The following is a 24,903-nucleotide window of genomic DNA, read 5'->3' as shown; positions in this document are numbered from 1 at the left end:
CCCCGCCCCGCCCCCACAGGGCACAGGGCTCAGAGACACCTCAGACTCTTGCTACCCAAAGTGCAAAGGGCATCAGTTGCTCCTCCAACCCCCCCACCACCGCCCAGCAGACCACGTTGTCCAGCCAGCCCCCGGGCCTCCCTGGGGTGCCCAGCACAAAAGTGCAGACACCCACCGGACCCTCAGTCTCAGTTTTCGGAGGTTTTTGCCACTCTAAGGACCCGCAGGCCAGCTGGGCCTTCGGGCAGGACAGAGAGCCCCGGAATCCGACGTGGAGAGCTGCGTGTACGTCCCCATGAGGAGGCGGTCCCCACCTCCGCGGCTCTCCCCTTGCGGGGAGCGGCAGCCCAGCCGGCAGCCGCAGGGCCTCAGGGAAGACACCAGGCTGGGCCCCCGCGGCACAGCGGGGGCACGTCCCCCGCACTCACGCGACTTAGGGACGGCTGCTGGAGACTGCTGCGGCCACCCTGCTGCCGGGTTTCTGGAGGGCTTCCTGGAAGCAGCATCCACACCAAGCCCTTGGAAGGCCCAGGCGACGGAGGAGCCGGTCAGGCAGGGGCCGAGGACGGTGAGAGGCCGGGCGGGAAGGAGCGTGTCAGGCAGGGGCAGAGGACGGTGACCGGCCGGGCGGGGAGGAGCCGGTCAGGCGGGGGCCCAGGACAGTGACGGGCCTGGCCGGGGAGGAGTGCGTCAGGCAGGGGCAGAGGAGACGGGCTGGGTAAGGGTTAGGGTTACAGTTAGGGCACAATTCACAATCCCAAAGACGTGGAAGCGACCCGAGTGCCCATCCATCCAGGAGTGCATCAATAAAATGTGGCGCGTGGACACCACGGAGTGCCATTCGGCTGTGAGGAGCAGCGGTGAGAGGGCGCCTCTCGTGTTCTCCTGGCCAGAGCTGGAACCCGTTCCAGTAAACCAAGTATCCCAAGAATGGACACACGAGCACCACGTGAGCGCGCTCACCAGCAAATTGGTACGAACGGATGGACGCCTAAGTGGACAGAGAGGAATCACCTTCATCGGGTGGGTGTCGGGCGGGTGGGGGGAGGGGAGGGGCATACACATCCATTAGGCATGGGGTGGGTGCGCACCGACTGGGGGATGGGCGCACTTGAAGCTCTGACCCGAGGGGGGAGGCTTGGAGAGGGCAAGGCACCCGACCTTAACATTGGTACCCCCACAATACGCTGGAACAACATGAGAGGTATATGAATAAGAACACAGGGGGGGCCGGGCGCGGTGGCTCACGCCTGTAATCCTAGCTCTCTGGGAGGCCGAGGCGGGCGGATTGCTCCAGGTCAGGAGTTCGAAACCAGCCTGAGCAAGAGCGAGACCCCGTCTCTACTAAAAATAGAAAGAAATTAATTGGCCAACTAATATATATAGAAAAACACAGCCGGGCGTGGTGGTGCATGCCTGTAGTCCCAACTACTCGGGAGGCTGAGGCAGCAGGATTGCTTGAGCCCGGAGATTGAGGTTGCTGTGAGCTAGGCTGACGCCATGGCACTCACTCTAGCCTGGGCAGCAAAACGAGACTCTGTCTCAAAAAAAAAAAAAAAAAAAGAACACAGGGGGGAGGGCGGCACGGGCAACACATGTCACCTGAATACTTGTACTCCCATCATCTGCTTGAAAAGAGAGAGAAAAGAAAATGCAATCCTAGAGGTAAGAGACACTTTTTAAAAATAATGAATCCGAAGAGAAAAGTAAAAGGAGGCCTGTGGAGCAGGTCTGGGTGTGACTCCGGATCCCCCAACATCAGGTGCCACCACCAAAGTTTCCTGCGTGTAGCCCATAGAACCCCAAAATCAACGGGACGAGTTCTGGTCACATACTCCCTCAAAATGACATCCTGGCCTTCTTCTGGAACTCCCTCCCCTCTCAGACTCTCAAGGTTTCCTCCAGCGTGTCGGTTCCCACAGAGCAGACCTTTGGTCTGAGACCTGACAGTCCAGATGCCACGCATGCTGCCGCGTGGCGGCGGTGTCGAGGCTTGGGACAAGAGGAGGCCCCACGGTGCGGGCTGGGGCGCCAGGCACCGCGCGGGCGCTGAGGGTGGGGGTGACCCCCACCCCGGGCCGCCGCCGCGCTCCCAGAAAGGGGACAGAACAAGAGGCAAGAAAAAAAAAAAAAAAAGCAGCAGCCTGTGGCACCCGGTATTCCCAGGCGGTCTCCCATCCAAGTACTAACCAGGCCCGACCCTGCTTAGCTTCCGAGACCAGACGAGATCGGGGGCGTTCAGGGTGGTGTGGCCCTAGACGGCGGCGGAGGGCGCCCCTGCCCCGCTCGAGAAGCCGAGCCTCTCTGGGCTTCCCCGCCGCCGCCTCCCGCCCCAGGCCCCGCGCCGGGCCGGGCCGGGCTGGTTGAGTTCGCCGGCCGGGTCCCGCTGGCTCCCAGGGACGGGGGTGATGGGCGGGGCGGGGCGGGGCGGGGCGGGGCGGGGGGGTGTCTCTCTATACACACACACACACACTCACACTCACTCACACTCACACAAGATGCGCCTCCACGGCTGGACTCGCCAAGGTGGAGCCCTCCCAGCCCCCCTCGTCTCCTCGCCCGGCCTCCTTCACCTACCCGCTGCCCACCCCCAGCGCGTCGCTGCCGCTGACTGCGCAGGCGCGGGACGCTCGCCCTTTGACCCCAGCCAGGGGCCGCCCTCCCCCACAACCCCTTTCAGCTGCGCCCCCCCCCTCGCCCTGTGGGTGGGCTGCCGCCTATTCCCCCGGGCCAGGGCTGGGGCACAGCCAGTGTATGGGGCGTCTCTCTCTGGGGATGTGTCCCATGGGTGGGGTGGGGTGGCGTGGTTTGGGGGGCGCTGAAGAAATCAGTCCCCTCCATCTCCTACCTCTGGAAAACGCCCAAGCCCGTGGAGAACTGCCGGCACCGCTTCGTGGGGGCCGGGACCCTCCTCCGTGTCCTCCTGTGGCCCAGTCCAAGGGGCCTGGGCCTGGCCGGGGCTGCATTGGACCCCGACCACCCTGGCGTGTGGACTCGCTAAAAATCGGCCATTAGATATTGGATTCCAGCTTCCTGGAGGTCATTTCACTAATGAGTGCACCGGAAAGAGTTTCCTAATCCATCTGTGAGGGTGGCAACTGAAAGAGAATTTTAAAGCTGACAGAATAGGCGAGGGAAGGCATAGGAGATTTCCACACCCAGCAAGGAAGACTGTCCCGAAATGGAAGAAAGAAACGAGCAAACAGAGACACCGGTAGCCCGCCCGGAAAAGAGTCTGCCCCTGAGAGAAAGCACCCTGACCAGGTTCACCCGTGGGTGGGTGGCGAGCTAGCGGCATTCAGAAGAGCGAGGCCCGCAGTCTGTGCGGAAGACACGTGCGCTCGGGTGTGTGTGGCGGCGCGATTCACAAGCAGCTCTAGACGTTAAACCCAGGAGAAGCCAGGGAGTTCCCAACGCCCCAGGTGTCCTCAGCCCACGACTGGCTGCTGTGGGAATGCGAAGCCCGGCTCCTTGTCTCAGAGCGGGGTTCCCAGGAGGATCAGGCTGAAGCTGGGACTTGGCCTCAAAGTGTCCCCTCGCATGGCCACCCCCTTCCCCTTCCTGCTCCTCTACTCCTGGTGCCCCTCCATCCAGGGGCCAGACCTTAAAGAGTCACCGCAAGAGAATCCTGGTCCCAAAGGAGCCTTCTGGGGGACCGGTGCTGAGAGAGGTTGTGGGCATGGCCCGCTGGGGCTCTGCCCGACCCAGGGCTGAGAGATGCCACCTCCCAGCTCTGGGTCCCTGCAGGAAGTGTTGGCAAGCACAGGGCCGGTCCTCCAAAGGCCCAGGTGCAGGGAGCCCAGGCCAAGCAGCCTGTGGAAGAAGCCACTTGCCGTGCCACCCCGGGAACAGGACTGCAGGCCCCGGCCCTTCCCACCTCCTCCTCCTCCTCCTCCTCCTCCCCCCCGCCCCGCCCCCACAGGGCACAGGGCTCAGAGACACCTCAGACTCTTGCTACCCAAAGTGCAAAGGGCATCAGTTGCTCCTCCAACCCCCCCACCACCGCCCAGCAGACCACGTTGTCCAGCCAGCCCCCGGGCCTCCCTGGGGTGCCCAGCACAAAAGTGCAGACACCCACCGGACCCTCAGTCTCAGTTTTCGGAGGTTTTTGCCACTCTAAGGACCCGCAGGCCAGCTGGGCCTTCGGGCAGGACAGAGAGCCCCGGAATCCGACGTGGAGAGCTGCGTGTACGTCCCCATCAGGAGGCGGTCCCCACCTCCGCGGCTCTCCCCTTGCGGGGAGCGGCAGCCCAGCCGGCAGCCGCAGGGCCTCAGGGAAGACACCAGGCTGGGCCCCCGCGGCACAGCGGGGGCACGTCCCCCGCACTCACGCGACTTAGGGACGGCTGCTGGAGACTGCTGCGGCCACCCTGCTGCCGGGTTTCTGGAGGGCTTCCTGGAAGCAGCATCCACACCAAGCCCTTGGAAGGCCCAGGCGACGGAGGAGCCGGTCAGGCAGGGGCCGAGGACGGTGAGAGGCCGGGCGGGAAGGAGCGTGTCAGGCAGGGGCAGAGGACGGTGACCGGCCGGGCGGGGAGGAGCCGGTCAGGCGGGGGCCCAGGACAGTGACGGGCCTGGCCGGGGAGGAGTGCGTCAGGCAGGGGCAGAGGAGACGGGCTGGGTAAGGGTTAGGGTTACAGTTAGGGCACAATTCACAATCCCAAAGACGTGGAAGCGACCCGAGTGCCCATCCATCCAGGAGTGCATCAATAAAATGTGGCGCGTGGACACCACGGAGTGCCATTCGGCTGTGAGGAGCAGCGGTGAGAGGGCGCCTCTCGTGTTCTCCTGGCCAGAGCTGGAACCCGTTCCAGTAAACCAAGTATCCCAAGAATGGACACACGAGCACCACGTGAGCGCGCTCACCAGCAAATTGGTACGAACGGATGGACGCCTAAGTGGACAGAGAGGAATCACCTTCATCGGGTGGGTGTCGGGCGGGTGGGGGGAGGGGAGGGGCATACACATCCATTAGGCATGGGGTGGGTGCGCACCGACTGGGGGATGGGCGCACTTGAAGCTCTGACCCGAGGGGGGAGGCTTGGAGAGGGCAAGGCACCCGACCTTAACATTGGTACCCCCACAATACGCTGGAACAACATGAGAGGTATATGAATAAGAACACAGGGGGGGCCGGGCGCGGTGGCTCACGCCTGTAATCCTAGCTCTCTGGGAGGCCGAGGCGGGCGGATTGCTCCAGGTCAGGAGTTCGAAACCAGCCTGAGCAAGAGCGAGACCCCGTCTCTACTAAAAATAGAAAGAAATTAATTGGCCAACTAATATATATAGAAAAACACAGCCGGGCGTGGTGGTGCATGCCTGTAGTCCCAACTACTCGGGAGGCTGAGGCAGCAGGATTGCTTGAGCCCGGAGATTGAGGTTGCTGTGAGCTAGGCTGACGCCATGGCACTCACTCTAGCCTGGGCAGCAAAACGAGACTCTGTCTCAAAAAAAAAAAAAAAAAAAGAACACAGGGGGGAGGGCGGCACGGGCAACACATGTCACCTGAATACTTGTACTCCCATCATCTGCTTGAAAAGAGAGAGAAAAGAAAATGCAATCCTAGAGGTAAGAGACACTTTTTAAAAATAATGAATCCGAAGAGAAAAGTAAAAGGAGGCCTGTGGAGCAGGTCTGGGTGTGACTCCGGATCCCCCAACATCAGGTGCCACCACCAAAGTTTCCTGCGTGTAGCCCATAGAACCCCAAAATCAACGGGACGAGTTCTGGTCACATACTCCCTCAAAATGACATCCTGGCCTTCTTCTGGAACTCCCTCCCCTCTCAGACTCTCAAGGTTTCCTCCAGCGTGTCGGTTCCCACAGAGCAGACCTTTGGTCTGAGACCTGACAGTCCAGATGCCACGCATGCTGCCGCGTGGCGGCGGTGTCGAGGCTTGGGACAAGAGGAGGCCCCACGGTGCGGGCTGGGGCGCCAGGCACCGCGCGGGCGCTGAGGGTGGGGGTGACCCCCACCCCGGGCCGCCGCCGCGCTCCCAGAAAGGGGACAGAACAAGAGGCAAGAAAAAAAAAAAAAAAAGCAGCAGCCTGTGGCACCCGGTATTCCCAGGCGGTCTCCCATCCAAGTACTAACCAGGCCCGACCCTGCTTAGCTTCCGAGACCAGACGAGATCGGGGGCGTTCAGGGTGGTGTGGCCCTAGACGGCGGCGGAGGGCGCCCCTGCCCCGCTCGAGAAGCCGAGCCTCTCTGGGCTTCCCCGCCGCCGCCTCCCGCCCCAGGCCCCGCGCCGGGCCGGGCCGGGCTGGTTGAGTTCGCCGGCCGGTCCCGCTGGCTCCCAGGGACGGGGGTGATGGGCGGGGCGGGGCGGGGCGGGGCGGGGTGGGGGGCTGTCTCTCTATACACACACACACACACTCACACTCACTCACACTCACACAAGATGCGCCTCCACGGCTGGACTCGCCAAGGTGGAGCCCTCCCAGCCCCCCTCGTCTCCTCGCCCGGCCTCCTTCACCTACCCGCTGCCCACCCCCAGCGCGTCGCTGCCGCTGACTGCGCAGGCGCGGGACGCTCGCCCTTTGACCCCAGCCAGGGGCCGCCCTCCCCCACAACCCCTTTCAGCTGCGCCCCCCCCCTCGCCCTGTGGGTGGGCTGCCGCCTATTCCCCCGGGCCAGGGCTGGGGCACAGCCAGTGTATGGGGCGTCTCTCTCTGGGGATGTGTCCCATGGGTGGGGTGGGGTGGCGTGGTTTGGGGGGCGCTGAAGAAATCAGTCCCCTCCATCTCCTACCTCTGGAAAACGCCCAAGCCCGTGGAGAACTGCCGGCACCGCTTCGTGGGGGCCGGGACCCTCCTCCGTGTCCTCCTGTGGCCCAGTCCAAGGGGCCTGGGCCTGGCCGGGGCTGCATTGGACCCCGACCACCCTGGCGTGTGGACTCGCTAAAAATCGGCCATTAGATATTGGATTCCAGCTTCCTGGAGGTCATTTCACTAATGAGTGCACCGGAAAGAGTTTCCTAATCCATCTGTGAGGGTGGCAACTGAAAGAGAATTTTAAAGCTGACAGAATAGGCGAGGGAAGGCATAGGAGATTTCCACACCCAGCAAGGAAGACTGTCCCGAAATGGAAGAAAGAAACGAGCAAACAGAGACACCGGTAGCCCGCCCGGAAAAGAGTCTGCCCCTGAGAGAAAGCACCCTGACCAGGTTCACCCGTGGGTGGGTGGCGAGCTAGCGGCATTCAGAAGAGCGAGGCCCGCAGTCTGTGCGGAAGACACCTGCGCTCGGGTGTGTGTGGCGGCGCGATTCCCAAGCAGCTCTAGACGTTAAACCCAGGAGAAGCCAGGGAGTTCCCAACGCCCCAGGTGTCCTCAGCCCACGACTGGCTGCTGTGGGAATGCGAAGCCCGGCTCCTTGTCTCAGAGCGGGGTTCCCAGGAGGATCAGGCTGAAGCTGGGACTTGGCCTCAAAGTGTCCCCTCGCATGGCCACCCCCTTCCCCTTCCTGCTCCTCTACTCCTGGTGCCCCTCCATCCAGGGGCCAGACCTTAAAGAGTCACCGCAAGAGAATCCTGGTCCCAAAGGAGCCTTCTGGGGGACCGGTGCTGAGAGAGGTTGTGGGCATGGCCCGCTGGGGCTCTGCCCGACCCAGGGCTGAGAGATGCCACCTCCCAGCTCTGGGTCCCTGCAGGAAGTGTTGGCAAGCACAGGGCCGGTCCTCCAAAGGCCCAGGTGCAGGGAGCCCAGGCCAAGCAGCCTGTGGAAGAAGCCACTTGCCGTGCCACCCCGGGAACAGGACTGCAGGCCCCGGCCCTTCCCACCTCCTCCTCCTCCTCCTCCTCCTCCCCCCCGCCCCGCCCCCACAGGGCACAGGGCTCAGAGACACCTCAGACTCTTGCTACCCAAAGTGCAAAGGGCATCAGTTGCTCCTCCAACCCCCCCACCACCGCCCAGCAGACCACGTTGTCCAGCCAGCCCCCGGGCCTCCCTGGGGTGCCCAGCACAAAAGTGCAGACACCCACCGGACCCTCAGTCTCAGTTTTCGGAGGTTTTTGCCACTCTAAGGACCCGCAGGCCAGCTGGGCCTTCGGGCAGGACAGAGAGCCCCGGAATCCGACGTGGAGAGCTGCGTGTACGTCCCCATCAGGAGGCGGTCCCCACCTCCGCGGCTCTCCCCTTGCGGGGAGCGGCAGCCCAGCCGGCAGCCGCAGGGCCTCAGGGAAGACACCAGGCTGGGCCCCCGCGGCACAGCGGGGGCACGTCCCCCGCACTCACGCGACTTAGGGACCGCTGCTGGAGACTGCTGCGGCCACCCTGCTGCCGGGTTTCTGGAGGGCTTCCTGGAAGCAGCATCCACACCAAGCCCTTGGAAGGCCCAGGCGACGGAGGAGCCGGTCAGGCAGGGGCCGAGGACGGTGAGAGGCCGGGCGGGAAGGAGCGTGTCAGGCAGGGGCAGAGGACGGTGACAGGCCGGGCGGGGAGGAGCCGGTCAGGCGGGGGCCCAGGACAGTGACGGGCCTGGCCGGGGAGGAGTGCGTCAGGCAGGGGCAGAGGAGACGGGCTGGGTAAGGGTTAGGGTTACAGTTAGGGCACAATTCACAATCCCAAAGACGTGGAAGCGACCCGAGTGCCCATCCATCCAGGAGTGCATCAATAAAATGTGGCGCGTGGACACCACGGAGTGCCATTCGGCTGTGAGGAGCAGCGGTGAGAGGGCGCCTCTCGTGTTCTCCTGGCCAGAGCTGGAACCCGTTCCAGTAAACCAAGTATCCCAAGAATGGACACACGAGCACCACGTGAGCGCGCTCACCAGCAAATTGGTACGAACGGATGGACGCCTAAGTGGACAGAGAGGAATCACCTTCATCGGGTGGGTGTCGGGCGGGTGGGGGGAGGGGAGGGGCATACACATCCATTAGGCATGGGGTGGGTGCGCACCGACTGGGGGATGGGCGCACTTGAAGCTCTGACCCGAGGGGGGAGGCTTGGAGAGGGCAAGGCACCCGACCTTAACATTGGTACCCCCACAATACGCTGGAACAACATGAGAGGTATATGAATAAGAACACAGGGGGGGCCGGGCGCGGTGGCTCACGCCTGTAATCCTAGCTCTCTGGGAGGCCGAGGCGGGCGGATTGCTCCAGGTCAGGAGTTCGAAACCAGCCTGAGCAAGAGCGAGACCCCGTCTCTACTAAAAATAGAAAGAAATTAATTGGCCAACTAATATATATAGAAAAACACAGCCGGGCGTGGTGGTGCATGCCTGTAGTCCCAACTACTCGGGAGGCTGAGGCAGCAGGATTGCTTGAGCCCGGAGATTGAGGTTGCTGTGAGCTAGGCTGACGCCATGGCACTCACTCTAGCCTGGGCAGCAAAACGAGACTCTGTCTCAAAAAAAAAAAAAAAAAAAGAACACAGGGGGGAGGGCGGCACGGGCAACACATGTCACCTGAATACTTGTACTCCCATCATCTGCTTGAAAAGAGAGAGAAAAGAAAATGCAATCCTAGAGGTAAGAGACACTTTTTAAAAATAATGAATCCGAAGAGAAAAGTAAAAGGAGGCCTGTGGAGCAGGTCTGGGTGTGACTCCGGATCCCCCAACATCAGGTGCCACCACCAAAGTTTCCTGCGTGTAGCCCATAGAACCCCAAAATCAACGGGACGAGTTCTGGTCACATACTCCCTCAAAATGACATCCTGGCCTTCTTCTGGAACTCCCTCCCCTCTCAGACTCTCAAGGTTTCCTCCAGCGTGTCGGTTCCCACAGAGCAGACCTTTGGTCTGAGACCTGACGGTCCAGATGCCACGCATGCTGCCGCGTGGCGGCGGTGTCGAGGCTTGGGACAAGAGGAGGCCCCACGGTGCGGGCTGGGGCGCCAGGCACCGCGCGGGCGCTGAGGGTGGGGGTGACCCCCACCCCGGGCCGCCGCCGCGCTCCCAGAAAGGGGACAGAACAAGAGGCAAGAAAAAAAAAAAAAAAAGCAGCAGCCTGTGGCACCCGGTATTCCCAGGCGGTCTCCCATCCAAGTACTAACCAGGCCCGACCCTGCTTAGCTTCCGAGACCAGACGAGATCGGGGGCGTTCAGGGTGGTGTGGCCCTAGACGGCGGCGGAGGGCGCCCCTGCCCCGCTCGAGAAGCCGAGCCTCTCTGGGCTTCCCCGCCGCCGCCTCCCGCCCCAGGCCCCGCGCCGGGCCGGGCCGGGCTGGTTGAGTTCGCCGGCCGGGTCCCGCTGGCTCCCAGGGACGGGGGTGATGGGCGGGGCGGGGCGGGGCGGGGCGGGGTGGGGGGCTGTCTCTCTATACACACACACACACACTCACACTCACTCACACTCACACAAGATGCGCCTCCACGGCTGGACTCGCCAAGGTGGAGCCCTCCCAGCCCCCCTCGTCTCCTCGCCCGGCCTCCTTCACCTACCCGCTGCCCACCCCCAGCGCGTCGCTGCCGCTGACTGCGCAGGCGCGGGACGCTCGCCCTTTGACCCCAGCCAGGGGCCGCCCTCCCCCACAACCCCTTTCAGCTGCGCCCCCCCCCCTCGCCCTGTGGGTGGGCTGCCGCCTATTCCCCCGGGCCAGGGCTGGGGCACAGCCAGTGTATGGGGCGTCTCTCTCTGGGGATGTGTCCCATGGGTGGGGTGGGGTGGCGTGGTTTGGGGGGCGCTGAAGAAATCAGTCCCCTCCATCTCCTACCTCTGGAAAACGCCCAAGCCCGTGGAGAACTGCCGGCACCGCTTCGTGGGGGCCGGGACCCTCCTCCGTGTCCTCCTGTGGCCCAGTCCAAGGGGCCTGGGCCTGGCCGGGGCTGCATTGGACCCCGACCACCCTGGCGTGTGGACTCGCTAAAAATCGGCCATTAGATATTGGATTCCAGCTTCCTGGAGGTCATTTCACTAATGAGTGCACCGGAAAGAGTTTCCTAATCCATCTGTGAGGGTGGCAACTGAAAGAGAATTTTAAAGCTGACAGAATAGGCGAGGGAAGGCATAGGAGATTTCCACACCCAGCAAGGAAGACTTTCCCGAAATGGAAGAAAGAAACGAGCAAACAGAGACACCGGTAGCCCGCCCGGAAAAGAGTCTGCCCCTGAGAGAAAGCACCCTGACCAGGTTCACCCGTGGGTGGGTGGCGAGCTAGCGGCATTCAGAAGAGCGAGGCCCGCAGTCTGTGCGGAAGACACGTGCGCTCGGGTGTGTGTGGCGGCGCGATTCACAAGCAGCTCTAGACGTTAAACCCAGGAGAAGCCAGGGAGTTCCCAACGCCCCAGGTGTCCTCAGCCCACGACTGGCTGCTGTGGGAATGCGAAGCCCGGCTCCTTGTCTCAGAGCGGGGTTCCCAGGAGGATCAGGCTGAAGCTGGGACTTGGCCTCAAAGTGTCCCCTCGCATGGCCACCCCCTTCCCCTTCCTGCTCCTCTACTCCTGGTGCCCCTCCATCCAGGGGCCAGACCTTAAAGAGTCACCGCAAGAGAATCCTGGTCCCAAAGGAGCCTTCTGGGGGACCGGTGCTGAGAGAGGTTGTGGGCATGGCCCGCTGGGGCTCTGCCCGACCCAGGGCTGAGAGATGCCACCTCCCAGCTCTGGGTCCCTGCAGGAAGTGTTGGCAAGCACAGGGCCGGTCCTCCAAAGGCCCAGGTGCAGGGAGCCCAGGCCAAGCAGCCTGTGGAAGAAGCCACTTGCCGTGCCACCCCGGGAACAGGACTGCAGGCCCCGGCCCTTCCCACCTCCTCCTCCTCCTCCTCCTCCTCCCCCCCGCCCCGCCCCCACAGGGCACAGGGCTCAGAGACACCTCAGACTCTTGCTACCCAAAGTGCAAAGGGCATCAGTTGCTCCTCCAACCCCCCCACCACCGCCCAGCAGACCACGTTGTCCAGCCAGCCCCCGGGCCTCCCTGGGGTGCCCAGCACAAAAGTGCAGACACCCACCGGACCCTCAGTCTCAGTTTTCGGAGGTTTTTGCCACTCTAAGGACCCGCAGGCCAGCTGGGCCTTCGGGCAGGACAGAGAGCCCCGGAATCCGACGTGGAGAGCTGCGTGTACGTCCCCATCAGGAGGCGGTCCCCACCTCCGCGGCTCTCCCCTTGCGGGGAGCGGCAGCCCAGCCGGCAGCCGCAGGGCCTCAGGGAAGACACCAGGCTGGGCCCCCGCGGCACAGCGGGGGCACGTCCCCCGCACTCACGCGACTTAGGGACGGCTGCTGGAGACTGCTGCGGCCACCCTGCTGCCGGGTTTCTGGAGGGCTTCCTGGAAGCAGCATCCACACCAAGCCCTTGGAAGGCCCAGGCGACGGAGGAGCCGGTCAGGCAGGGGCCGAGGACGGTGAGAGGCCGGGCGGGAAGGAGCGTGTCAGGCAGGGGCAGAGGACGGTGACCGGCCGGGCGGGGAGGAGCCGGTCAGGCGGGGGCCCAGGACAGTGACGGGCCTGGCCGGGGAGGAGTGCGTCAGGCAGGGGCAGAGGAGACGGGCTGGGTAAGGGTTAGGGTTACAGTTAGGGCACAATTCACAATCCCAAAGACGTGGAAGCGACCCGAGTGCCCATCCATCCAGGAGTGCATCAATAAAATGTGGCGCGTGGACACCACGGAGTGCCATTCGGCTGTGAGGAGCAGCGGTGAGAGGGCGCCTCTCGTGTTCTCCTGGCCAGAGCTGGAACCCGTTCCAGTAAACCAAGTATCCCAAGAATGGACACACGAGCACCACGTGAGCGCGCTCACCAGCAAATTGGTACGAACGGATGGACGCCTAAGTGGACAGAGAGGAATCACCTTCATCGGGTGGGTGTCGGGCGGGTGGGGGGAGGGGAGGGGCATACACATCCATTAGGCATGGGGTGGGTGCGCACCGACTGGGGGATGGGCGCACTTGAAGCTCTGACCCGAGGGGGGAGGCTTGGAGAGGGCAAGGCACCCGACCTTAACATTGGTACCCCCACAATACGCTGGAACAACATGAGAGGTATATGAATAAGAACACAGGGGGGGCCGGGCGCGGTGGCTCACGCCTGTAATCCTAGCTCTCTGGGAGGCCGAGGCGGGCGGATTGCTCCAGGTCAGGAGTTCGAAACCAGCCTGAGCAAGAGCGAGACCCCGTCTCTACTAAAAATAGAAAGAAATTAATTGGCCAACTAATATATATAGAAAAACACAGCCGGGCGTGGTGGTGCATGCCTGTAGTCCCAACTACTCGGGAGGCTGAGGCAGCAGGATTGCTTGAGCCCGGAGATTGAGGTTGCTGTGAGCTAGGCTGACGCCATGGCACTCACTCTAGCCTGGGCAGCAAAACGAGACTCTGTCTCAAAAAAAAAAAAAAAAAAAGAACACAGGGGGGAGGGCGGCACGGGCAACACATGTCACCTGAATACTTGTACTCCCATCATCTGCTTGAAAAGAGAGAGAAAAGAAAATGCAATCCTAGAGGTAAGAGACACTTTTTAAAAATAATGAATCCGAAGAGAAAAGTAAAAGGAGGCCTGTGGAGCAGGTCTGGGTGTGACTCCGGATCCCCCAACATCAGGTGCCACCACCAAAGTTTCCTGCGTGTAGCCCATAGAACCCCAAAATCAACGGGACGAGTTCTGGTCACATACTCCCTCAAAATGACATCCTGGCCTTCTTCTGGAACTCCCTCCCCTCTCAGACTCTCAAGGTTTCCTCCAGCGTGTCGGTTCCCACAGAGCAGACCTTTGGTCTGAGACCTGACAGTCCAGATGCCACGCATGCTGCCGCGTGGCGGCGGTGTCGAGGCTTGGGACAAGAGGAGGCCCCACGGTGCGGGCTGGGGCGCCAGGCACCGCGCGGGCGCTGAGGGTGGGGGTGACCCCCACCCCGGGCCGCCGCCGCGCTCCCAGAAAGGGGACAGAACAAGAGGCAAGAAAAAAAAAAAAAAAAGCAGCAGCCTGTGGCACCCGGTATTCCCAGGCGGTCTCCCATCCAAGTACTAACCAGGCCCGACCCTGCTTAGCTTCCGAGACCAGACGAGATCGGGGGCGTTCAGGGTGGTGTGGCCCTAGACGGCGGCGGAGGGCGCCCCTGCCCCGCTCGAGAAGCCGAGCCTCTCTGGGCTTCCCCGCCGCCGCCTCCCGCCCCAGGCCCCGCGCCGGGCCGGGCCGGGCTGGTTGAGTTCGCCGGCCGGGTCCCGCTGGCTCCCAGGGACGGGGGTGATGGGCGGGGCGGGGCGGGGCGGGGCGGGGCGGGGGGGTGTCTCTCTATACACACACACACACACTCACACTCACTCACACTCACACAAGATGCGCCTCCACGGCTGGACTCGCCAAGGTGGAGCCCTCCCAGCCCCCCTCGTCTCCTCGCCCGGCCTCCTTCACCTACCCGCTGCCCACCCCCAGCGCGTCGCTGCCGCTGACTGCGCAGGCGCGGGACGCTCGCCCTTTGACCCCAGCCAGGGGCCGCCCTCCCCCACAACCCCTTTCAGCTGCGCCCCCCCCCTCGCCCTGTGGGTGGGCTGCCGCCTATTCCCCCGGGCCAGGGCTGGGGCACAGCCAGTGTATGGGGCGTCTCTCTCTGGGGATGTGTCCCATGGGTGGGGTGGGGTGGCGTGGTTTGGGGGGCGCTGAAGAAATCAGTCCCCTCCATCTCCTACCTCTGGAAAACGCCCAAGCCCGTGGAGAACTGCCGGCACCGCTTCGTGGGGGCCGGGACCCTCCTCCGTGTCCTCCTGTGGCCCAGTCCAAGGGGCCTGGGCCTGGCCGGGGCTGCATTGGACCCCGACCACCCTGGCGTGTGGACTCGCTAAAAATCGGCCATTAGATATTGGATTCCAGCTTCCTGGAGGTCATTTCACTAATGAGTGCACCGGAAAGAGTTTCCTAATCCATGTGTGAGGGTGGCAACTGAAAGAGAATTTTAAAGCTGACAGAATAGGCGAGGGAAGGCATAGGAGATTTCCACACCCAGCAAGGAAGACTTTCCCGAAATGGAAGAAAGAAACGAGCAAACAGAGACACCGGTAGCCCGCCCGGAAAAGAGTCTGCCCCTGAGAGAAAGCACCCTGACCAGGTTCACCCGTGGGTGGGTGGCGAGCTAGCGGCATTCAGAAGAGCGAGGCCCGCAGTCTGTGCGGAAGACACCTGCGCTCGGGTGTGTGTGGCGGCGCGATTCACAAGCAGCTCTAGACGTTAAACCCAGGAGAAGCCAGGGAGTTCCCAACGCCCCAGGTGTCCTCAGCCCACGACTGGCTGCTGTGGGAATGCGAAGCCCGGCTCCTTGTCTCAGAGCGGGGTTCCCAGGAGGATCAGGCTGAAGCTGGGACTTGGCCTCAAAGTGTCCCCTCGCATGGCCACCCCCTTCCCCTTCCTGCTCCTCTACTCCTGGTGCCCCTCCATCCAGGGGCCAGACCTTAAAGAGTCACCGCAAGAGAATCCTGGTCCCAAAGGAGCCTTCTGGGGGACCGGTGCTGAGAGAGGTTGTGGGCATGGCCCGCTGGGGCTCTGCCCGACCCAGGGCTGAGAGATGCCACCTCCCAGCTCTGGGTCCCTGCAGGAAGTGTTGGCAAGCACAGGGCCGGTCCTCCAAAGGCCCAGGTGCAGGGAGCCCAGGCCAAGCAGCCTGTGGAAGAAGCCACTTGCCGTGCCACCCCGGGAACAGGACTGCAGGCCCCGGCCCTTCCCACCTCCTCCTCCTCCTCCTCCTCCTCCCCCCCGCCCCGCCCCCACAGGGCACAGGGCTCAGAGACACCTCAGACTCTTGCTACCCAAAGTGCAAAGGGCATCAGTTGCTCCTCCAACCCCCCCACCACCGCCCAGCAGACCACGTTGTCCAGCCAGCCCCCGGGCCTCCCTGGGGTGCCCAGCACAAAAGTGCAGACACCCACCGGACCCTCAGTCTCAGTTTTCGGAGGTTTTTGCCACTCTAAGGACCCGCAGGCCAGCTGGGCCTTCGGGCAGGACAGAGAGCCCCGGAATCCGACGTGGAGAGCTGCGTGTACGTCCCCATCAGGAGGCGGTCCCCACCTCCGCGGCTCTCCCCTTGCGGGGAGCGGCAGCCCAGCCGGCAGCCGCAGGGCCTCAGGGAAGACACCAGGCTGGGCCCCCGCGGCACAGCGGGGGCACGTCCCCCGCACTCACGCGACTTAGGGACGGCTGCTGGAGACTGCTGCGGCCACCCTGCTGCCGGGTTTCTGGAGGGCTTCCTGGAAGCAGCATCCACACCAAGCCCTTGGAAGGCCCAGGCGACGGAGGAGCCGGTCAGGCAGGGGCCGAGGACGGTGAGAGGCCGGGCGGGAAGGAGCGTGTCAGGCAGGGGCAGAGGACGGTGACCGGCCGGGCGGGGAGGAGCCGGTCAGGCGGGGGCCCAGGACAGTGACGGGCCTGGCCGGGGAGGAGTGCGTCAGGCAGGGGCAGAGGAGACGGGCTGGGTAAGGGTTAGGGTTACAGTTAGGGCACAATTCACAATCCCAAAGACGTGGAAGCGACCCGAGTGCCCATCCATCCAGGAGTGCATCAATAAAATGTGGCGCGTGGACACCACGGAGTGCCATTCGGCTGTGAGGAGCAGCGGTGAGAGGGCGCCTCTCGTGTTCTCCTGGCCAGAGCTGGAACCCGTTCCAGTAAACCAAGTATCCCAAGAATGGACACACGAGCACCACGTGAGCGCGCTCACCAGCAAATTGGTACGAACGGATGGACGCCTAAGTGGACAGAGAGGAATCACCTTCATCGGGTGGGTGTCGGGCGGGTGGGGGGAGGGGAGGGGCATACACATCCATTAGGCATGGGGTGGGTGCGCACCGACTGGGGGATGGGCGCACTTGAAGCTCTGACCCGAGGGGGGAGGCTTGGAGAGGGCAAGGCACCCGACCTTAACATTGGTACCCCCACAATACGCTGGAACAACATGAGAGGTATATGAATAAGAACACAGGGGGGGCCGGGCGCGGTGGCTCACGCCTGTAATCCTAGCTCTCTGGGAGGCCGAGGCGGGCGGATTGCTCCAGGTCAGGAGTTCGAAACCAGCCTGAGCAAGAGCGAGACCCCGTCTCTACTAAAAATAGAAAGAAATTAATTGGCCAACTAATATATATAGAAAAACACAGCCGGGCGTGGTGGTGCATGCCTGTAGTCCCAACTACTCGGGAGGCTGAGGCAGCAGGATTGCTTGAGCCCGGAGATTGAGGTTGCTGTGAGCTAGGCTGACGCCATGGCACTCACTCTAGCCTGGGCAGCAAAACGAGACTCTGTCTCAAAAAAAAAAAAAAAAAAAAGAACACAGGGGGGAGGGCGGCACGGGCAACACATGTCACCTGAATACTTGTACTCCCATCATCTGCTTGAAAAGAGAGAGAAAAGAAAATGCAATCCTAGAGGTAAGAGACACTTTTTAAAAATAATGAATCCGAAGAGAAAAGTAAAAGGAGGCCTGTGGAGCAGGTCTGGGTGTGACTCCGGATCCCCCAACATCAGGTGCCACCACCAAAGTTTCCTGCGTGTAGCCCATAGAACCCCAAAATCAACGGGACGAGTTCTGGTCACATACTCCCTCAAAATGACATCCTGGCCTTCTTCTGGAACTCCCTCCCCTCTCAGACTCTCAAGGTTTCCTCCAGCGTGTCGGTTCCCACAGAGCAGACCTTTGGTCTGAGACCTGACAGTCCAGATGCCACGCATGCTGCCGCGTGGCGGCGGTGTCGAGGCTTGGGACAAGAGGAGGCCCCACGGTGCGGGCTGGGGCGCCAGGCACCGCGCGGGCGCTGAGGGTGGGGGTGACCCCCACCCCGGGCCGCCGCCGCGCTCCCAGAAAGGGGACAGAACAAGAGGCAAGAAAAAAAAAAAAAAAAGCAGCAGCCTGTGGCACCCGGTATTCCCAGGCGGTCTCCCATCCAAGTACTAACCAGGCCCGACCCTGCTTAGCTTCCGAGACCAGACGAGATCGGGGGCGTTCAGGGTGGTGTGGCCCTAGACGGCGGCGGAGGGCGCCCCTGCCCCGCTCGAGAAGCCGAGCCTCTCTGGGCTTCCCCGCCGCCGCCTCCCGCCCCAGGCCCCGCGCCGGGCCGGGCCGGGCTGGTTGAGTTCGCCGGCCGGGTCCCGCTGGCTCCCAGGGACGGGGGTGATGGGCGGGGCGGGGCGGGGCGGGGCGGGGTGGGGGGGCTGTCTCTCTATACACACACACACACACTCACACTCACTCACACTCACACAAGATGCGCCTCCACGGCTGGACTCGCCAAGGTGGAGCCCTCCCAGCCCCCCTCGTCTCCTCGCCCGGCCTCCTTCACCTACCCGCTGCCCACCCCCAGCGCGTCGCTGCCGCTGACTGCGCAGGCGCGGGACGCTCGCCCTTTGACCCCAGCCAGGGGCCGCCCTCCCCCACAACCCCTTTCAGCTGCGCCCCCCCCCCTCGCCCTGTGGGTGGGCTGCCGCCTATTCCCCCGGGCCAGGGCTGGGGCACAGCCAGTGTATGGGGCGTCTCTCTCTGGGGATGTGTCCCATGGGTGGGGTGGGGTGGCGTGGTTTGGGGGGCGCTGAAGAAATCAGTCCCCTCCATCTCCTACCTCTGGAAAACGCCCAAGCCCGTGGAGAACTGCCGGCACCGCTTCGTGGGGGCCGGGACCCTCCTCCGTGTCCTCCTGTGGCCCAGTCCAAGGGGCCTGGGCCTGGCCGGGGCTGCATTGGACCCCGACCACCCTGGCGTGTGGACTCGCTAAAAATCGGCCATTAGATATTGGATTCCAGCTTCCTGGAGGTCATTTCACTAATGAGTGCACCGGAAAGAGTTTCCTAATCCATCTGTGAGGGTGGCAACTGAAAGAGAATTTTAAAGCTGACAGAATAGGCGAGGGAAGGCATAGGAGATTTCCACACCCAGCAAGGAAGACTTTCCCGAAATGGAAGAAAGAAACGAGCAAACAGAGACACCGGTAGCCCGCCCGGAAAAGAGTCTGCCCCTGAGAGAAAGCACCCTGACCAGGTTCACCCGTGGGTGGGTGGCGAGCTAGCGGCATTCAGAAGAGCGAGGCCCGCAGTCTGTGCGGAAGACACGTGCGCTCGGGTGTGTGTGGCGGCGCGATTCACAAGCAGCTCTAGACGTTAAACCCAGGAGAAGCCAGGGAGTTCCCAACGCCCCAGGTGTCCTCAGCCCACGACTGGCTGCTGTGGGAATGCGAAGCCCGGCTCCTTGTCTCAGAGCGGGGTTCCCAGGAGGATCAGGCTGAAGCTGGGACTTGGCCTCAAAGTGTCCCCTCGCATGGCCACCCCCTTCCCCTTCCTGCTCCTCTACTCCTGGTGCCCCTCCATCCAGGGGCCAGACCTTAAAGAGTCACCGCAAGAGAATCCTGGTCCCAAAGGAGCCTTCTGGGGGACCGGTGCTGAGAGAGGTTGTGGGCATGGCCCGCTGGGGCTCTGCCCGACCCAGGGCTGAGAGATGCCACCTCCCAGCTCTGGGTCCCTGCAGGAAGTGTTGGCAAGCACAGGGCCGGTCCTCCAAAGGCCCAGGTGCAGGGAGCCCAGGCCAAGCAGCCTGTGGAAGAAGCCACTTGCCGTGCCACCCCGGGAACAGGACTGCAGGCCCCGGCCCTTCCCACCTCCTCCTCCTCCTCCTCCTCCTCCCCCCCGCCCCGCCCCCACAGGGCACAGGGCTCAGAGACACCTCAGACTCTTGCTACCCAAAGTGCAAAGGGCATCAGTTGCTCCTCCAACCCCCCCACCACCGCCCAGCAGACCACGTTGTCCAGCCAGCCCCCGGGCCTCCCTGGGGTGCCCAGCACAAAAGTGCAGACACCCACCGGACCCTCAGTCTCAGTTTTCGGAGGTTTTTGCCACTCTAAGGACCCGCAGGCCAGCTGGGCCTTCGGGCAGGACAGAGAGCCCCGGAATCCGACGTGGAGAGCTGCGTGTACGTCCCCATCAGGAGGCGGTCCCCACCTCCGCGGCTCTCCCCTTGCGGGGAGCGGCAGCCCAGCCGGCAGCCGCAGGGCCTCAGGGAAGACACCAGGCTGGGCCCCCGCGGCACAGCGGGGGCACGTCCCCCGCACTCACGCGACTTAGGGACGGCTGCTGGAGACTGCTGCGGCCACCCTGCTGCCGGGTTTCTGGAGGGCTTCCTGGAAGCAGCATCCACACCAAGCCCTTGGAAGGCCCAGGCGACGGAGGAGCCGGTCAGGCAGGGGCCGAGGACGGTGAGAGGCCGGGCGGGAAGGAGCGTGTCAGGCAGGGGCAGAGGACGGTGACCGGCCGGGCGGGGAGGAGCCGGTCAGGCGGGGGCCCAGGACAGTGACGGGCCTGGCCGGGGAGGAGTGCGTCAGGCAGGGGCAGAGGAGACGGGCTGGGTAAGGGTTAGGGTTACAGTTAGGGCACAATTCACAATCCCAAAGACGTGGAAGCGACCCGAGTGCCCATCCATCCAGGAGTGCATCAATAAAATGTGGCGCGTGGACACCACGGAGTGCCATTCGGCTGTGAGGAGCAGCGGTGAGAGGGCGCCTCTCGTGTTCTCCTGGCCAGAGCTGGAACCCGTTCCAGTAAACCAAGTATCCCAAGAATGGACACACGAGCACCACGTGAGCGCGCTCACCAGCAAATTGGTACGAACGGATGGACGCCTAAGTGGACAGAGAGGAATCACCTTCATCGGGTGGGTGTCGGGCGGGTGGGGGGAGGGGAGGGGCATACACATCCATTAGGCATGGGGTGGGTGCGCACCGACTGGGGGATGGGCGCACTTGAAGCTCTGACCCGAGGGGGGAGGCTTGGAGAGGGCAAGGCACCCGACCTTAACATTGGTACCCCCACAATACGCTGGAACAACATGAGAGGTATATGAATAAGAACACAGGGGGGGCCGGGCGCGGTGGCTCACGCCTGTAATCCTAGCTCTCTGGGAGGCCGAGGCGGGCGGATTGCTCCAGGTCAGGAGTTCGAAACCAGCCTGAGCAAGAGCGAGACCCCGTCTCTACTAAAAATAGAAAGAAATTAATTGGCCAACTAATATATATAGAAAAACACAGCCGGGCGTGGTGGTGCATGCCTGTAGTCCCAACTACTCGGGAGGCTGAGGCAGCAGGATTGCTTGAGCCCGGAGATTGAGGTTGCTGTGAGCTAGGCTGACGCCATGGCACTCACTCTAGCCTGGGCAGCAAAACGAGACTCTGTCTCAAAAAAAAAAAAAAAAAAAGAACACAGGGGGGAGGGCGGCACGGGCAACACATGTCACCTGAATACTTGTACTCCCATCATCTGCTTGAAAAGAGAGAGAAAAGAAAATGCAATCCTAGAGGTAAGAGACACTTTTTAAAAATAATGAATCCGAAGAGAAAAGTAAAAGGAGGCCTGTGGAGCAGGTCTGGGTGTGACTCCGGATCCCCCAACATCAGGTGCCACCACCAAAGTTTCCTGCGTGTAGCCCATAGAACCCCAAAATCAACGGGACGAGTTCTGGTCACATACTCCCTCAAAATGACATCCTGGCCTTCTTCTGGAACTCCCTCCCCTCTCAGACTCTCAAGGTTTCCTCCAGCGTGTCGGTTCCCACAGAGCAGACCTTTGGTCTGAGACCTGACGGTCCAGATGCCACGCATGCTGCCGCGTGGCGGCGGTGTCGAGGCTTGGGACAAGAGGAGGCCCCACGGTGCGGGCTGGGGCGCCAGGCACCGCGCGGGCGCTGAGGGTGGGGGTGACCCCCACCCCGGGCCGCCGCCGCGCTCCCAGAAAGGGGACAGAACAAGAGGCAAGAAAAAAAAAAAAAAAAGCAGCAGCCTGTGGCACCCGGTATTCCCAGGCGGTCTCCCATCCAAGTACTAACCAGGCCCGACCCTGCTTAGCTTCCGAGACCAGACGAGATCGGGGGCGTTCAGGGTGGTGTGGCCCTAGACGGCGGCGGAGGGCGCCCCTGCCCCGCTCGAGAAGCCGAGCCTCTCTGGGCTTCCCCGCCGCCGCCTCCCGCCCCAGGCCCCGCGCCGGGCCGGGCCGGGCTGGTTGAGTTCGCCGGCCGGGTCCCGCTGGCTCCCAGGGACGGGGGTGATGGGCGGGGCGGGGCGGGGCGGGGCGGGGTGGGGGGCTGTCTCTCTATACACACACACACACACTCACACTCACTCACACTCACACAAGATGCGCCTCCACGGCTGGACTCGCCAAGGTGGAGCCCTCCCAGCCCCCCTCGTCTCCTCGCCCGGCCTCCTTCACCTACCCGCTGCCCACCCCCAGCGCGTCGCTGCCGCTGACTGCGCAGGCGCGGGACGCTCGCCCTTTGACCCCAGCCAGGGGCCGCCCTCCCCCACAACCCCTTTCAGCTGCGCCCCCCCCCTCGCCCTGTGGGTGGGCTGCCGCCTATTCCCCCGGGCCAGGGCTGGGGCACAGCCAGTGTATGGGGCGTCTCTCTCTGGGGATGTGTCCCATGGGTGGGGTGGGGTGGCGTGGTTTGGGGGGCGCTGAAGAAATCAGTCCCCTCCATCTCCTACCTCTGGAAAACGCCCAAGCCCGTGGAGAACTGCCGGCACCGCTTCGTGGGGGCCGGGACCCTCCTCCGTGTCCTCCTGTGGCCCAGTCCAAGGGGCCTGGGCCTGGCCGGGGCTGCATTGGACCCCGACCACCCTGGCGTGTGGACTCGCTAAAAATCGGCCATTAGATATTGGATTCCAGCTTCCTGGAGGTCATTTCACTAATGAGTGCACCGGAAAGAGTTTCCTAATCCATCTGTGAGGGTGGCAACTGAAAGAGAATTTTAAAGCTGACAGAATAGGCGAGGGAAGGCATAGGAGATTTCCACACCCAGCAAGGAAGACTTTCCCGAAATGGAAGAAAGAAACGAGCAAACAGAGACACCGGTAGCCCGCCCGGAAAAGAGTCTGCCCCTGAGAGAAAGCACCCTGACCAGGTTCACCCGTGGGTGGGTGGCGAGCTAGCGGCATTCAGAAGAGCGAGGCCCGCAGTCTGTGCGGAAGACACCTGCGCTCGGGTGTGTGTGGCGGCGCGATTCACAAGCAGCTCTAGACGTTAAACCCAGGAGAAGCCAGGGAGTTCCCAACGCCCCAGGTGTCCTCAGCCCACGACTGGCTGCTGTGGGAATGCGAAGCCCGGCTCCTTGTCTCAGAGCGGGGTTCCCAGGAGGATCAGGCTGAAGCTGGGACTTGGCCTCAAAGTGTCCCCTCGCATGGCCACCCCCTTCCCCTTCCTGCTCCTCTACTCCTGGTGCCCCTCCATCCAGGGGCCAGACCTTAAAGAGTCACCGCAAGAGAATCCTGGTCCCAAAGGAGCCTTCTGGGGGACCGGTGCTGAGAGAGGTTGTGGGCATGGCCCGCTGGGGCTCTGCCCGACCCAGGGCTGAGAGATGCCACCTCCCAGCTCTGGGTCCCTGCAGGAAGTGTTGGCAAGCACAGGGCCGGTCCTCCAAAGGCCCAGGTGCAGGGAGCCCAGGCCAAGCAGCCTGTGGAAGAAGCCACTTGCCGTGCCACCCCGGGAACAGGACTGCAGGCCCCGGCCCTTCCCACCTCCTCCTCCTCCTCCTCCTCCTCCCCCCCGCCCCGCCCCCACAGGGCACAGGGCTCAGAGACACCTCAGACTCTTGCTACCCAAAGTGCAAAGGGCATCAGTTGCTCCTCCAACCCCCCCACCACCGCCCAGCAGACCACGTTGTCCAGCCAGCCCCCGGGCCTCCCTGGGGTGCCCAGCACAAAAGTGCAGACACCCACCGGACCCTCAGTCTCAGTTTTCGGAGGTTTTTGCCACTCTAAGGACCCGCAGGCCAGCTGGGCCTTCGGGCAGGACAGAGAGCCCCGGAATCCGACGTGGAGAGCTGCGTGTACGTCCCCATGAGGAGGCGGTCCCCACCTCCGCGGCTCTCCCCTTGCGGGGAGCGGCAGCCCAGCCGGCAGCCGCAGGGCCTCAGGGAAGACACCAGGCTGGGCCCCCGCGGCACAGCGGGGGCACGTCCCCCGCACTCACGCGACTTAGGGACGGCTGCTGGAGACTGCTGCGGCCACCCTGCTGCCGGGTTTCTGGAGGGCTTCCTGGAAGCAGCATCCACACCAAGCCCTTGGAAGGCCCAGGCGACGGAGGAGCCGGTCAGGCAGGGGCCGAGGACGGTGAGAGGCCGGGCGGGAAGGAGCGTGTCAGGCAGGGGCAGAGGACGGTGACAGGCCGGGCGGGGAGGAGCCGGTCAGGCGGGGGCCCAGGACAGTGACGGGCCTGGCCGGGGAGGAGTGCGTCAGGCAGGGGCAGAGGAGACGGGCTGGGTAAGGGTTAGGGTTACAGTTAGGGCACAATTCACAATCCCAAAGACGTGGAAGCGACCCGAGTGCCCATCCATCCAGGAGTGCATCAATAAAATGTGGCGCGTGGACACCACGGAGTGCCATTCGGCTGTGAGGAGCAGCGGTGAGAGGGCGCCTCTCGTGTTCTCCTGGCCAGAGCTGGAACCCGTTCCAGTAAACCAAGTATCCCAAGAATGGACACACGAGCACCACGTGAGCGCGCTCACCAGCAAATTGGTACGAACGGATGGACGCCTAAGTGGACAGAGAGGAATCACCTTCATCGGGTGGGTGTCGGGCGGGTGGGGGGAGGGGAGGGGCATACACATCCATTAGGCATGGGGTGGGTGCGCACCGACTGGGGGATGGGCGCACTTGAAGCTCTGACCCGAGGGGGGAGGCTTGGAGAGGGCAAGGCACCCGACCTTAACATTGGTACCCCCACAATACGCTGGAACAACATGAGAGGTATATGAATAAGAACACAGGGGGGGCCGGGCGCGGTGGCTCACGCCTGTAATCCTAGCTCTCTGGGAGGCCGAGGCGGGCGGATTGCTCCAGGTCAGGAGTTCGAAACCAGCCTGAGCAAGAGCGAGACCCCGTCTCTACTAAAAATAGAAAGAAATTAATTGGCCAACTAATATATATAGAAAAACACAGCCGGGCGTGGTGGTGCATGCCTGTAGTCCCAACTACTCGGGAGGCTGAGGCAGCAGGATTGCTTGAGCCCGGAGATTGAGGTTGCT

General features: G+C 63.0%; 6 non-coding genes across 6 annotated transcripts; all 6 read right to left on the bottom strand.

Moving 5' to 3' along the window:
- Positions 1-2,141: 2,141 nt before the first annotated feature.
- LOC142867101 (5S ribosomal RNA) lies at positions 2,142-2,260 on the bottom strand. The gene has a single exon (XR_012916832.1). It is a non-coding gene; the product is annotated as a 5S ribosomal RNA (ribosomal RNA).
- A 3,784-nt stretch (positions 2,261-6,044) lies between these two features.
- LOC142867090 (5S ribosomal RNA) lies at positions 6,045-6,163 on the bottom strand. Its single transcript, XR_012916821.1, has one exon. It is a non-coding gene; the product is annotated as a 5S ribosomal RNA (ribosomal RNA).
- A 3,783-nt stretch (positions 6,164-9,946) lies between these two features.
- Positions 9,947-10,065, bottom strand: LOC142867079 (5S ribosomal RNA). The gene has a single exon (XR_012916810.1). It is a non-coding gene; the product is annotated as a 5S ribosomal RNA (ribosomal RNA).
- Positions 10,066-13,850: 3,785 nt separating this feature from the next.
- On the bottom strand, positions 13,851-13,969 carry LOC142867068 (5S ribosomal RNA). Its single transcript, XR_012916799.1, has one exon. It is a non-coding gene; the product is annotated as a 5S ribosomal RNA (ribosomal RNA).
- A 3,785-nt stretch (positions 13,970-17,754) lies between these two features.
- On the bottom strand, positions 17,755-17,873 carry LOC142867057 (5S ribosomal RNA). Its single transcript, XR_012916788.1, has one exon. It is a non-coding gene; the product is annotated as a 5S ribosomal RNA (ribosomal RNA).
- Positions 17,874-21,659: 3,786 nt separating this feature from the next.
- LOC142867046 (5S ribosomal RNA) lies at positions 21,660-21,778 on the bottom strand. The gene has a single exon (XR_012916777.1). It is a non-coding gene; the product is annotated as a 5S ribosomal RNA (ribosomal RNA).
- Positions 21,779-24,903: the final 3,125 nt, after the last annotated feature.

This window comes from Microcebus murinus, unplaced genomic scaffold, assembly GCF_040939455.1.
Source record: "Microcebus murinus isolate Inina unplaced genomic scaffold, M.murinus_Inina_mat1.0 scaf013_hap2_Mmur4.0, whole genome shotgun sequence".
Classification (NCBI taxonomy): Eukaryota; Metazoa; Chordata; class Mammalia; order Primates; family Cheirogaleidae; genus Microcebus; species Microcebus murinus.
The sequence above is the reverse complement of the archived record's forward strand: the minus strand, read 5'-3'. Positions and strand labels throughout refer to the sequence as shown.